General features: G+C 38.1%; 2 protein-coding genes across 4 annotated transcripts in view; one reads left to right on the forward strand and one right to left on the reverse strand.

The window, feature by feature from the left end:
* LOC118189602 (uncharacterized) overlaps window positions 1-11813 on the forward strand; it is a 40908-nt gene extending 29095 nt beyond the window's left edge. For both annotated transcript variants that reach the window (XM_035360231.2, XM_035360232.2), the window contains exon 2: window positions 9112-11813. The gene's annotated coding sequence lies outside the window, so the exon portion shown is untranslated. The remainder of the gene's footprint in view (window positions 1-9111) is intronic.
* LOC118185367 (uncharacterized) overlaps window positions 1-13267 on the reverse strand; it is a 295900-nt gene that overhangs the window by 201433 nt on the left and 81200 nt on the right. The window lies entirely within an intron of this gene.

Genomic DNA, 13267 nt, shown 5'->3' on the forward strand with positions numbered 1-13267 from the left:
TGAAATATGCTGCCTGAAACTTTTCGCGATTACAATACTTCCTTTTTACTTCGTACAAGAAAGTAAAAACAGTCTTAAATTCGTTTTTCTTTCAGCACAGATTGGAAAGTTTGTTTCAATTAAAAGCTTTTGAACATTAAATTTAAATCCCAGTTTTTCTTCATTCTTTTTAATTTATTATTCTTATAAGAAGGATTCGAAAAGAAGATTCTTATAAGAAGCATTCGAAAGTTTCGAAAAGTTTTATACTTTCAATGCGAGAAAATCTAATATTCGTCTCAACGTTATTTTTTTACTTGTTGGAATGTTTGCATTAGTTACACACAAAGACTGAAAAATTAATTAAACTACGCGAGTACAATAGAAAATTTCGTAACTCCAAATTCCATAATTCAGCATTTTTCTTTAAAATGAATTGAATGTGTCTCTCAGACGAAATTTAGTCAACGTTTCAACGAAGAATCAATTCCTTTAAATAAATCCTTTCCATGAATTTCCGAGTTATTTCCATGAGATGCAGAAATTATGTTCTTAATATCCGCCCCCCCCCGAGAATACAACAAATGTGATAAGAATAAAATAAAATTTAATTCAAAGAACAACTGTAAAAAAACCTCAATCCTCATTGTTTTTGCTTGCAAAATAAAATAATATATGATTTCAAAAAATTATTTGAGAAAGAGTTCAAATTATTTACAGTGGTCCTTTTCAAGTAAAAGCAAGCGCTGAGGAAGGGAGAGGATTATTCTAAACAAAACACTAAATTTTACACCCCCCCAAAAAAAAAATTAATGTGTTTATTTTAAGAGCATAAAAACACACTTGAAATATGGCAATAGGAATACGGTAATACGGAATTCTCATTAACCGCGAAATTGCAGAAATCGCTTTTCTCCCTTTTATGTTTGTTTATTTATTTGTTGAACGACAAAAAAATTATTTTTTCCAGCGTTTTGAGTTAAAAGGCTAAACTGTTTTGCAAGTGAAGAATAAAAATGATCACGATCAAAAAAGTTTGTTGTATGGCCTATTAAATTACACACAATTTTTTGCTGCATTTCATTTAAACTTATTTCTTTGAATTTCATTAGAGATAGATTTCTCATTCATTGAACTCGGTTCTCACTTCGCGTCAAAGCAAAAATACATAAAAACTCAAAACATCTTCATTAAAAATTGTAAAATACAGAAAAACATTAAACACCAAATACGGTTAAAACAGTTTTTAAAAAAAAATTACAATTAAAATTAGAGTTTCTGAGCAAAAACAAGCAATTCGGTTAGCGGGCAAGAAGGCATATTTTTCGGTGCACAAAACTGAAAGTTTACTCTTGGTCCCTCTCGGAAAAAAGACGCTGAAGGTGCAGAAACTAATTTAATTCAATATGCCATTGAGCTTCAAATGTAAAGAAATGGCAGTTCGTTAGGCTTAACTCGCCCCTTAAACTTTTAAATGGTTGATACTTCTACAACTATTGCATGCAGATTAACAAACCTTAACCGGAACATAAAAACCACATAATTCAATCACTTAGGGAGAAAAAAAGCACAATTTACCGACGTATAAGAATAAAAAGACTACGCTCACCGAGCCAGGTAACAGAGTGGATATATATATATATATATATATATTCTAAAAATCACAATAACTTCTCTGGATTGCGTCATTTCTAGATCATTCTATGGCCTGCGCAGCTCTGATGACGTAATAATTGGGAACTGAAACTACCATTGTTCTCTTCGCGTGCTTCCATCTTTCACAACTTTGCATTTCAGCTTCTGTGTGTGCTGTGCTTGGACGCAATTTCTCTATGCTGCTTCCTATTGCAAAAATATCAATAATGTAAATGTTCTTGAACAGGCACGACTGGGGTGGCAAGTGATCTGTGGCCACATAATGTTACTTGGAAATAAAAATGGAACTAAAATCGCCTAGACTGCCAGGTTTTATTTACGAAGTCAACACATTAGCTTACGACGCAATCAGAATACTTCCTCTTCAATACAGGATAACTACGCATCGACAGTGTTTCGGCTTTTCCTTTCCTTGTGCTTTTATTATATCATATATTGTTACGGTTTCTGTATTTATGTAGCTACTTTTAGCAAAATTTTTAATTAAAATTGTTTCATTTCGCCGTGCAATGCAGCACGAGTCTTATTTGAAGAGAAAGCTACGCAGGAAAAATTAAAATACAGGAGCATGGGCATTTAACAGTTTAATAAATAGATATCTCGTAATTGTACTCTTTTGCTATCCAGAAAAATCGAGAAAATACCAGAATGTTCTCGTGCAGGATAAAAAAGATTATAAAAGCTGGAGGAAAACATCTCAATTCAGTTGTTTATTTAACCACCGTCTCGACGATTCTATATATAAACAGAAAAATTAAACGACTGAGGGAAGATATGAATGTTTGTAAGCGCACAGTGTCTGCGTGGCATAGAGGTACTTAAAATAATAGTTCAGTAGTTTGATGTTTAGAGAAAAGGGTAAGAAATCCTCGGAATAATAACCCTCTGTCAAAATTGAGACGAAACTGTGCAATTAGTGCGGGGGGATTTTACCTGTACGGCCAGTGGTGAAATCCTACTGTCCTCTATGCCACACAGACGCTGTGTGGCGCTTTTATCTGTACCTGTACATGTTGGTGGACACAGTGTCGATCGTATGCTTGTAACGATTTTGTGCATGCAATAAATTTACATCTTTCCTCTTGCTCATTTCCTCATCAGATTCCTCATTGATTCCTCATCAGAACCAAAATTTCTTATCGCATGCCTTTAAGCCAATTCTTTTCATGCAGCTTGTCTGTGTGGGATAAGGGAAAGAGCGGCATCAAATGCAACAAAAAATTATGTCCGAGAACCATCATTTTATTCAAAGTTAATATATTCGTAACAGTTCAAGATTAAAGCTTTGCTTTCAGAAGACGCCAGACGCAGACATTACCATCTGTGAATCTGTCGCTTCCATTCCTTTGTCAACAGGAAGTGGAAGATTCTTGATAAAACTCTCCTTCACTTTAGAAACAGCCAGATAAGATTATCCATCCGAATAAAGAGATCAAATGTTTCAGCAAGCAAGCAAATAAACTTCATCTGACGGAGGTCTACGCTAATGTAATGGGTATGATGGACTTCCTGTTAAACACAAGTTACATCATCGTTTAGAGCAGCAGTTTTATCGCAAGATAAAACAGCGAAAATCGCGCAGCGGTTATGGAAAAAAATCCCAAAATTTTGCAAAACTTTTACGAGGTGCGATTTACTGTATTTCGTGAAAGACTTCGATTCGACTGTTAAGTAAACACCAAGGATTTACTAAACAGTTTGAGAACGGGGGGGGGGATCTGGAAGCTTTCATATTTTAATATATTATGTGCAAAAGGGCTTTTTTAATGCTTTTTGTGTTGCTTTTATTATTATTATTTTTTAAAAATTAAATATCGTGTTCTTCGCACTGAAATTATAAAAATTCAATTCAACAGCAGTATCGCAAAATAATTTTAAAAAAAACATATCTTTAGAATTTCCGATACACAGTCTCGCGCGCTGGAGATAATCCCTCCCCCTCTCCGTACAGTGTTGCCATTGCTCGCTTTGAAATCGCTGAGTTTGTTAATGAAAAACTAATAAGTGCTTTACAAAATATGCAGTAGATAATAAAACAAATTCCAAATTTGGGCCTCCAGATGCCATATTCGAGTGGAGGACTACGTTATTCAAAATTTTTTGTCTCTAGGCACCGTTGTTTTTTCACAGTGCACGAAACATACATAATTACATTCATACAGATTCTTCATTATTCAGTTTTTTAAAATATAATACAGGGTGTAATATTTGGGGGGTAAAAATTTGAAAAGTGAAACGCCGTTTGCAGTGAACCAACGCAAAATGCCAAAATGTAATTAATAGCCCTTCTGGGAAAATTGCCCCTTTGGGTTAAAAATTCTACCTAATACGAGCCTGAGCACAAACAACAACCTTATAAGGTATTTCTCACGCCTTCCTAGCATGCCTTCGTGGTGTTGTGGTCTGCATGCTGGACACGTATTCCAGAGGTCCGTGGTTCGATTCCCGGCGAAGGCATTGCTCAATTTTTATCTTTCCTGCTTCCAAAAAAAAATACCTAATGTATCTACAACCTCATAATTATAATATCTGACTTTTTGGTATTACTATATTGTTACGAACTGTAAAGGTGCGGTGAGATGGCTTCCCCCGCAAAGCAGTTTTAGGGTTACCATAAAAGGGCAATGGAAGGCAGGGTTGCCACATTTGGCGAGAAATCGCCCATTTGGCGACAAAATTCGCGATATACCATGGACGGTTGGAGAACCTTCTGGAACGAATTCTTACCGGCTTAGTCCAGAATGTTCCCGAACACAAGCCGAAAGCTATATAAACCGTGCTGGTCTGCAGTCAGGAAGGTGTGTGTCTCTCATCGAGAGTGTGTGCGCCTCGTCTAGCGAGTTGATAGTCAGTCACTGAGCGAGTGTCTCGAAGTCTAGCGCCGAGGTGATCGTCGAGTGCATCGAGAGAGTGTTTTAGTGTATCGCAAATTAGTGCATCGTCGAGTTTCGTCATAGACTGTGCTGAGTCGAGAGCTATACTCTTCTGTATCGTCGAGTGCATCGTGTGGAGAGTCTCGAGAGTACGCGGAGTTCCGAGAACGACCAAGCAGAGTCGGGAGCTGTACTCGATTGCTTTGCAGTGAAGCTGTCTCCACCGTTATTGCCTGAGAGTGTGAAGGTTGTGTCGCTGATTGTTCCAACGTTATTGCCTGAGAGTGTGAAGGTTGTGTCGCTGATTGTTCCAACGTGTTTATAGTAGTTCATCGACGACTGTAAAACGTGTTTTGGAGCTGTCCTGATAATACTGGCAAATAAAGTGTGTTTCGATACTTCATCAAGTGTCGTCATTATTCACTCCAAATCCACACGAACTCCGCAAGAACGTGAAGGAAGAAAATAACGTAACAACTGGTGTCAGAAGTAAGAGAAAAAGAAAAACGTCACAATATATTACGTGATACTAGCAACACCAGACTGTATATCTAATGAAGAAAACACTTTTTGCCTTTCTTAACTGATATATTGCATCTGCAAGTAAATTTCGACTTACGACGAGTGCCATTCTAAGTAGTCCCGTCGTAAGTCAGAGACTTATTCTTGTTATCTTTGATAATATCTCAATAAATTACGTTTTATTTAACTTGAAATAGGTTTAAGAATGTATAAACTTAAGAAACATTTCTAAACAATTTATTTGTATGCATGCTGTACCGTAAATGTTGCGACAAACTTCTAGGAAAGGTAGGGTACATCATAAGCCTTAAGAATTGCATAGGAAACCATCCCCAGAAACGTCACTGTACGCCGCCAGGGGGTGGTCTACAGGGGACTGCTAGTGGAAAGTGAGGATTGCCTCGTTCGAGCGGTAGCCACCCTACGAAGAGCATGGAACGCTATACGAACGGACAACTTGCAGACATGTATTTAGTGTATGGAGCAGTTGAATTTCATGGACGACCCGCTGCTGGCATTTATGGAGAACACTTTCCCGACAGACATCAACCACAGCACAGTTTATTTGCATGTCTGCATTGAAATTTGTGCGACTGCGGGTCATTACAGAAGTGGATTACATTTTGGACTGGATGTTCGTAGCCATTTGAACAGCGCATTCCCGCATCGATGGATTGGGCGTGGTGGAAAAGTTTCCTGACCCCACACACTCACCGGACTTATCGAGCCTTATTTTTTTTTTTTTATTATTTTTTTTTTTTTTTTTTTTTTTTTTTTTGGGAAGCCATCAAATGTGTCGTGTGTCACGATCCTGTTTTGTCTGAAATGGATCTCGTGGCAAGATTCGCCTGCGCAGTTGCTACAATCAAAGAAAATCGCGGTGTGTTTGAACATGTCGGGCAATCAGTGGTCCGTCGGTGTCTGGCATGTTTGGCGTCTGATGGGGTGAACTTCGAGCATCTGTTGTAACATTCAAGCTGTTCGAAACATCATTTGTATTCGTGTCCAATAAATGTTTAAAATTAATCCCTCTCTTGTTTCCTTTCCCATCTTCTACCTCCTACCACTTATCCCTGACATTTTCGGGTATATGTTCCTATGCAATTCTTAATCCTTATGACGCCGCTTACCTCTTCTAGAAGTTTGTCGTAACATTTACGGTACACCCTGTATAAGTTTAAGATATTTGCTTACTTTAAACATTCAGCTGAAATTATTTCTGTTTTACGTGCGCAAACTAAGGCTAAAAAAGCATATTAAGGAAATTTACCACTCACGATTTTTATTTAAAAACGCCTTATTTGTATCGTCTTCAAGGCATGGTATGAAATCTTTGTTTATTCTATTACCTACGCATTTCTTCGAAAATCAGTATGACCAATGAAACTAAATTATTTACTGTACTTGAAAAGGGTTTATGAATGTCACCTCTATCTTCGACCCTCTTCAAATTTCAATTTCTTTCGTCTTTACGAAATTTCTTTTCGTCTCTTTCGCCTACGTGCCGACAGCTTGTCGCTCAGCCTCTGCCAGGTATTCGTCATTATATAAAATGTAATTGCGTATCTAAAATTATGGGGCGCGTTTAGCACACCTGGTCTTCTACAGTTATGTATTAAGAAATTTTTCATTCAAGAATAAATGATGTTTAATGTTCAAGCTGGTCATGCTTCTACAAATTCCATGCGATCATCGACTACGCCTTAATGTCCAGTCATCTACGCAGCAGTTTTCCGGCCGTCACTGAAAATGAATTGTTTTCATCTTCCGCCAAAAAGTACGATTACTACATAGATATGTATATGTCTGGAGGGGCCGATTGAAAACAAAAAGGGAGGTGCACAACTGCAGGTTATAGGAGTCCTATATACAAAATTTCAACGATCTGAGGCTACTTGCTTTTGAGTTATACGAGATCCATACTTACGTACGTGCAGACGTCGAAAAAAAGTATCTTCTGAATCCATTTTTAAATCTCTGTAAAGGTATTTCTCCCGCCTTCTTAGCATGGCTTAGTGGTGTAATGGTCAGCACACTCGGCGCGCATTCGAGAGGTCCGAGGTTCGAGTTCCGGCGAGGGCATTGTTCATTTTAACTTCTCCTGCCTGCAATAAACCTAATGACTCTACATCCCTTTTGAGAGAGAGAAGTCCTTTATTCTGTCCATCACGCAATTTCCGGAAGCGACCATTTATACAAGGAGACCCGGGATTCTTGGCTAGACTTGTGTCTAGACAGCTCCCGCCTGCAGAGCAAATACTCAGTCTTCACATAGATTAGAACCATCGTTTATTCGATGGTAGGTTCTGGCTTGGCAGAGATCGTACTGATACTGCCTTGTCCGTGTCCTTGGTGGTGGGGACGTTACATGGTGGATGGTGTTGGCCCGTCTGAGAGGGATTGGCTCCTCTCGGTCGGTGTGGAGGGACGCAGGATCTTGAGATTTAAATTACCGTCCTTGTAGCTAGTACCGCGAGAGGGAGTGGTGCCCCGCTCGTGGGAATTTATCTTTGAAGTTTTAGTCTGACGTGTGCAGTAGTCGGAGTTGAGACCGGCCCTGTAGATCTCTTTGTAATGGTCGCCCGTCGGTCTCTTCTCTGACGAATAAATATTCGAGGGAAGTTTTCCCTCTGCAGCAATCGGGAGGAGTGGCGCCCTCTCAGATTGGTCCTGAAGTTGCAACTCTGAAACCTTGAAAGGGAGGCTAAGTCCTTCCAGTGCAGGGGCTGTACTTTAATGTTTATGTCCATCACGCAAAAACAACCTTCTAGGTGAATCGTACGCTCTGTTTAAGCTTATACTGCTTGAAGATTGCCTTAGTATGTTTGCCCTCGCTTGTGACGTCACATCACGGGAAAACCCGTTTGCATTCGGCCTTCTCCCATCAATACGGCCTTGCCGTCATTCTTTCCATACATGCAAATGTGACCCCAAAACATCGTTGAAATGGATTTGAGGGCGGTCAAAATGGATATTTTGGTTGAAATATGATACCCGAAATTTTTCGTGAGTACAGTAATTCCTTTTACTTCGTAGGGGAAAGTAAAAAATATTTGATGCATTGCGTTGTACGCAGAGATTTCATAGTAAGCCACAGTTTGAAATGTGAAAAACAGATTTATCCATTACCGAAACTAATAATCCGTAGACGCAGATAACGGACAGAGGATTATATTCCGGATTATTTTGCAATGTACGTTTCGCGCAAATTTTACTTAGATTATTTTTTATAATAAAGTTATTTTATTATAAAAAATAATCTAAGAGTAACGGGAAAAAATTTGAAAATCGCAGATTTATTGAACATTAGAGAAGAATTTTGACATGGATGCATTTTACCTTACCTCCAAAATATGCTCTAACATGCGCAGAAATTCACACTGCGATAATAGCGGCCGAGCGATAAAGTCGCTGAACATTTGTAGTTCGGTTCGGTGTTCAAATCCCTGTGAACGGGCTGGCTGCATGGGTTGGTGTAGGTGTATTTAATTATGGCAAAGCACACTAGGGCTATCTGCCTAAGGGGAGGGATGCCTTAGTGGAGGACTTTCTAAGGGAAACTGGCTCTTATACACGTTAGACATAGGGAAAAAACACGAAAACACCCATGCAGCCAGCCCTTTCGCGGGATCTGGCTGCATGGGCTTTTTCTCATGTGTAAAGTGTATACGAGCCAGTTCTCCTTAGAAAGTCCTCCACGAAGGCATCCTATCCCTTAGGCAAGCTAGCCCTAGTGTGCTTTGCCATAATTAAATACACCACCACACCACACCGTTTATTAGGCAATAGGCTAGCCTGAGTTGAACGATTTAGCGCGAGATTTGGGACTACGAGGGCATGTATTGTTTAGAGGAGGCATGTGCAACACACGGCCCGTGTCCTAATTGTGAACGATTCACGAACACTTTTCCAAATGTTATTAAATCTGGCGTGTTAACTGTTGAAATCTGAATAACAACCACTTGTAAAGAGTTTAAAACAGTTGTAATAAATAATTTTATAAAAGTTCTTATTTTATCAGATTTTTATCCATTTTTAAAACTTTTCATTCTTATTTTAACATTTTTTTTTTCCTCCATAGGAAAGGAATAGCCTCTATGTCATAGGAACTCCGGTGGTTTGCTATAGTCGGTAATTGTGAGACTCTTCCACTGCCGTCAGCTTGATCACGTTCACTGCTGCTGTATGTAAAGTTTCCAGTTTCCACGCTTTATATCAGCCTACGTTTCACTTTCATATATTTGTGAATTTCCTATCCAACGCTAATTAATATGGCTTCATCAGAGGAGAGAAAAGTAGACGCTGGGAGACGTACATTTCAAGAGAAGTGGACTCTGACGATTATCTGTTTCTAATGTAGAAGGAAAAACTCTTTGCTTTATTTGTTTAAAAACTATTCCAGTTGTGAAGAAATATAACTTAAGAAGATATTGAAATCAAATGTCACGCCATTGTCACGAAGCTGTCCTCGCAAGAACCGGACGTAATTGAGACCTTGTCTGGCATGCCAGCCTTACAGATAGTCATGGGCCAGGACATTACCTGTTTACCAAGATCTAGGACTTTTCGCCGTTGCCATTTCACCGTGGCCATTTCACCATCGGAACGTTTCGACGTCGGGATGTTTCACCGTCGGAAAGTTTCGACGTCGAGATATTTCACCGTCGGAACGATTCGACGTCGGAATGTTTCACCGTCGGAACGTTTCGACGTCGGGATGTTTCACCGTCGGAACGTTTCGATGGCAAGACATATTTTTCTTTACATGAAAGTATTTTATCTCGCCGTTTTATACTCGTATAAAATTTATTTAGTTTAATAATTCCGTTTACCTTTTACCTTTTGTATACGTAATAAAGGTTGCTTTTAATGCATATAGTTATTTACAAATATGAGATATATAGTTAGTTGGAAAATTATGCCAGTATCAAAGAGAACTGGGGCTAAACTTCTGATATAACAGAAGTTATATTATCGGATTTAAAAATTATGTGGGTACAAAATTTACATGATTCGTCAAAATTTCTTGAAATTTTAATCGGCTAGTTCAGAGAAATCACTCACACAAGCAGGAAATTCACATTTTTATGAAATCTGAATGGAAAACGGGATTACTTTGGAATCTTGTCAGCACCTTACTCTCTTAAAATCAGTATGTCATGTGTAATGGTGTATTTGTATCAAACTGTACACAAAAACCATTTTATATATTATTTTATATAAAATGTTTATCAAATTAAATTATTAAACTAAACAGAGTTAGTAGTTTAAATCAATATAATACGGCAAGATATAATACAGTCTTGTAAAAAAGTTATATCTAGACGGCGAAATGGCGACGGCGAATCGTCTCATTCCCTGCTTACCAATTTTAGCCACCAGGCATCTTTCCATTTTCCTGCACTTGCGAACGTTAAAAATGATTTTGACTGCGAATGAACTGAAATCTTTGAATCAAGAATTCAATAACAGGTTCAGGGATTTTAAAAACCAAGAAGAAAGCCTGCGAGCACTAGGCTTAGTGATTTTAAAAACGTGAGAATTTCCCCCTTCTTCATTCGATGTTCATATCGAACTAGCACCACTTTCTTTGTAAGTGGAACTAATCGAACAACAAGTTATAAGGTATTTCTCCCTCCTTCTTAGTATGCCTTCGTGGAGCAGTGGTCAGCATGCTCGACGCGAATTCGAAAGGTCCGTGGTTCGAGTCCCGGCGAAGGCATTGCTCATTTTTCATTTCTCCTGCTTCGAAATAACCTAATGACTCTGTTACCGTGAAAGACCGAAATTGGAGAATGTCTACTTTCACCGGAGAATATCAACATTCACCAAATACGTCGGTGAAAGACCGAATATTTCACTACATTCTTGTATATTCGGACCCTCACCGGTGTATGTCGACAATCACAGATATGCTCTGTTGAAAGTCGAAAAGAGAGGTCATAAAGTGCCATAATAGTTTAAGTTGTTGCAATCAATAAGATTTGAATCACATAATTTAGTAAGTTTTTTATGACTGTTATTTTATTTTCTCATTTAGAAAGTACTGTATAATTAAGTAAGTTTTTAACTTCTTTTATTTTCCTTTCTCATTTTGAATGTATCGTGTGTTTTAGGTTCTCACGTTCTTAAGTTCTTATTTCAAGTTTCGAGTGCGTTTATTCGCGACTGAATCACGGAGAAGAAAATATAATATTGTTATATGTTCAACATTCACCATTAGTACATGGTGAATGTCGACATTGATCGGTGTAAGTCAGATATAAGAGTATTTGGAAAATATTTCGGACATACACCAAGAGACTATGTGAATGTTGATACATTCACCGGCGAAAGTCGACATTCTCCAGATTTCGGTGTTTCACCGTAACAACTCTACTAAGTGAAAGTTGAAAACAAAAAGACACATGACAAGTTTCTAAAGTTGACAGCTTTAGCCGAGGGGGGGGGAATGATGCTATTTGGAAGAACCTATAAATGTGAGCAACTTGATGTGAAATCCAAGACAGATTACGAATTATTAATGCGAACTTAAAGAACAAGTCACTAGTTTCAACGTCTGCTATATCCCCGAATATTAAACACCTTGTGCCAATCATGATGTCGCTGTCGTCACGTTGAAAAGTACATTTTTTGTTATTATTTAAGAATATTATCTTATTTTGTATTTTATATTCTTATAAATTTTATGATGGTGGTTTATGTGAAATAATAGAGAGATTAAATTAAGTAAGATGTGTCCATTTTTTATATTTTCGTATAAATAAATTCTAAAACTCTCCAGTAATATTTCTTATTTCTTAATCGGGCACGTAGTGCTGCCATAGTTCCACATGGTTTAGACTTTCACCAGACATCACCCTAATGCTTCGCGATCGGGTTGTTCTAACAGTTTTCCTTCGCGGCCCAGAAAACGTTTTTAGGGATTACTGGTAAACTGAATAAATTTTAATGTTCAGATATTTTCTTATATTGTGAAAGCAATAAAAATGCATTATAAATGTAAAACAATTAAAAGCTTTAATGGGACATGTTATGCTGTGTGTCATTTAGAATTTTCAGATCAACACACAAAGATGACAATTTTATTCTTAAATCTGGTTCGATATCTAATCGATTCCCTAGAAGGTGTGACACACACACACACACACAAAAAAAAAAAAAAAAAAAAAAGACTGGTCCAATAAATCATTCTAATAGGGGGATCGGAAAGTAATGTCACTTTCTTACATTAAATTCAAACGAATAAATTTGTAACAAGTTTTTATTTTTAATCAATAATATAATAACCCTCGTTATCAGCAACCTTTTGACATCTAGTATGCCGATTTCAATCCCAGACCGATAAAAATCAATTGGTGTTTGAGTAAAATATCTCGAGATGGCATTTTGGACATCATCCAAATTTTTAAATTTTTCGTCAATAAGAAAATGTTGTAGGGATCGGAATAAATGGAAATCCGCGATATCGGGCGAATATGGTGGGTGAGGCAGTACCTCCCACCCCAATTCATTATATTTTTTCAGTGTTCGTCTTGCACAGTGCGGTCTTGCATTGTCGTGTTGCAGAATGACGCCTTTTCCGTTGACAATCGCCAGATATTTTTCGATTAAAGATTGGTTCGCTCGATCCAGTTGTTCACAATAAATTAACAGTTTTTCCAGGTTTCAGCAATTCAAAATGAACATTTCCGCGAATACTCCACCAAACACCCAGAAGCGCCTTTTCGGGATGTAAACCCTTTGTAACGCCTATTAAAACTGCCTTTTGAGTTTTGAATTATCATATAGGACTTATTGTTTTGTCTCCACTCATCAAACGATCAAAAACGGTTCTGTATGGTGCCGTTGAAGCAATACGTTGCTTGGGATGGATCGGTTGGCTTTGTTCTTTTAGGACAGATTATGGGGGACTCAAACACCTGCTTTGCTTATTTTTCCATTCTGCTTTAAATGTTCTTGGATGGTCGACCAAGGTTGGTTAAGAGTGTTTGACATGGATTTGCTTCCACTTCTGCCCTTAGCATGTTGTTGTCGACATGCGCAGAAACGACATCCGGTCCCCCTATTACTTACAAAATCAGTTCTCCGTGACAATTATCACCTTCAAGGTAGTCCCCTTCAGCATTCACACACTTCTGCATCCGGTGCTGCCATTGCTGGTAACAGTTCTGGAACGAGGTTTCTGGAAGGCCCTTGGAGATTCTCCGTTTTTGCCTGAACCTCTTCAACTGAGG

This window comes from Stegodyphus dumicola, chromosome 7 (assembly GCF_044657685.1).
Source record: "Stegodyphus dumicola isolate Sdum_Otavi_A_Nest chromosome 7, ASM4465768v1".
Classification (NCBI taxonomy): domain Eukaryota; kingdom Metazoa; phylum Arthropoda; class Arachnida; order Araneae; family Eresidae; genus Stegodyphus; species Stegodyphus dumicola.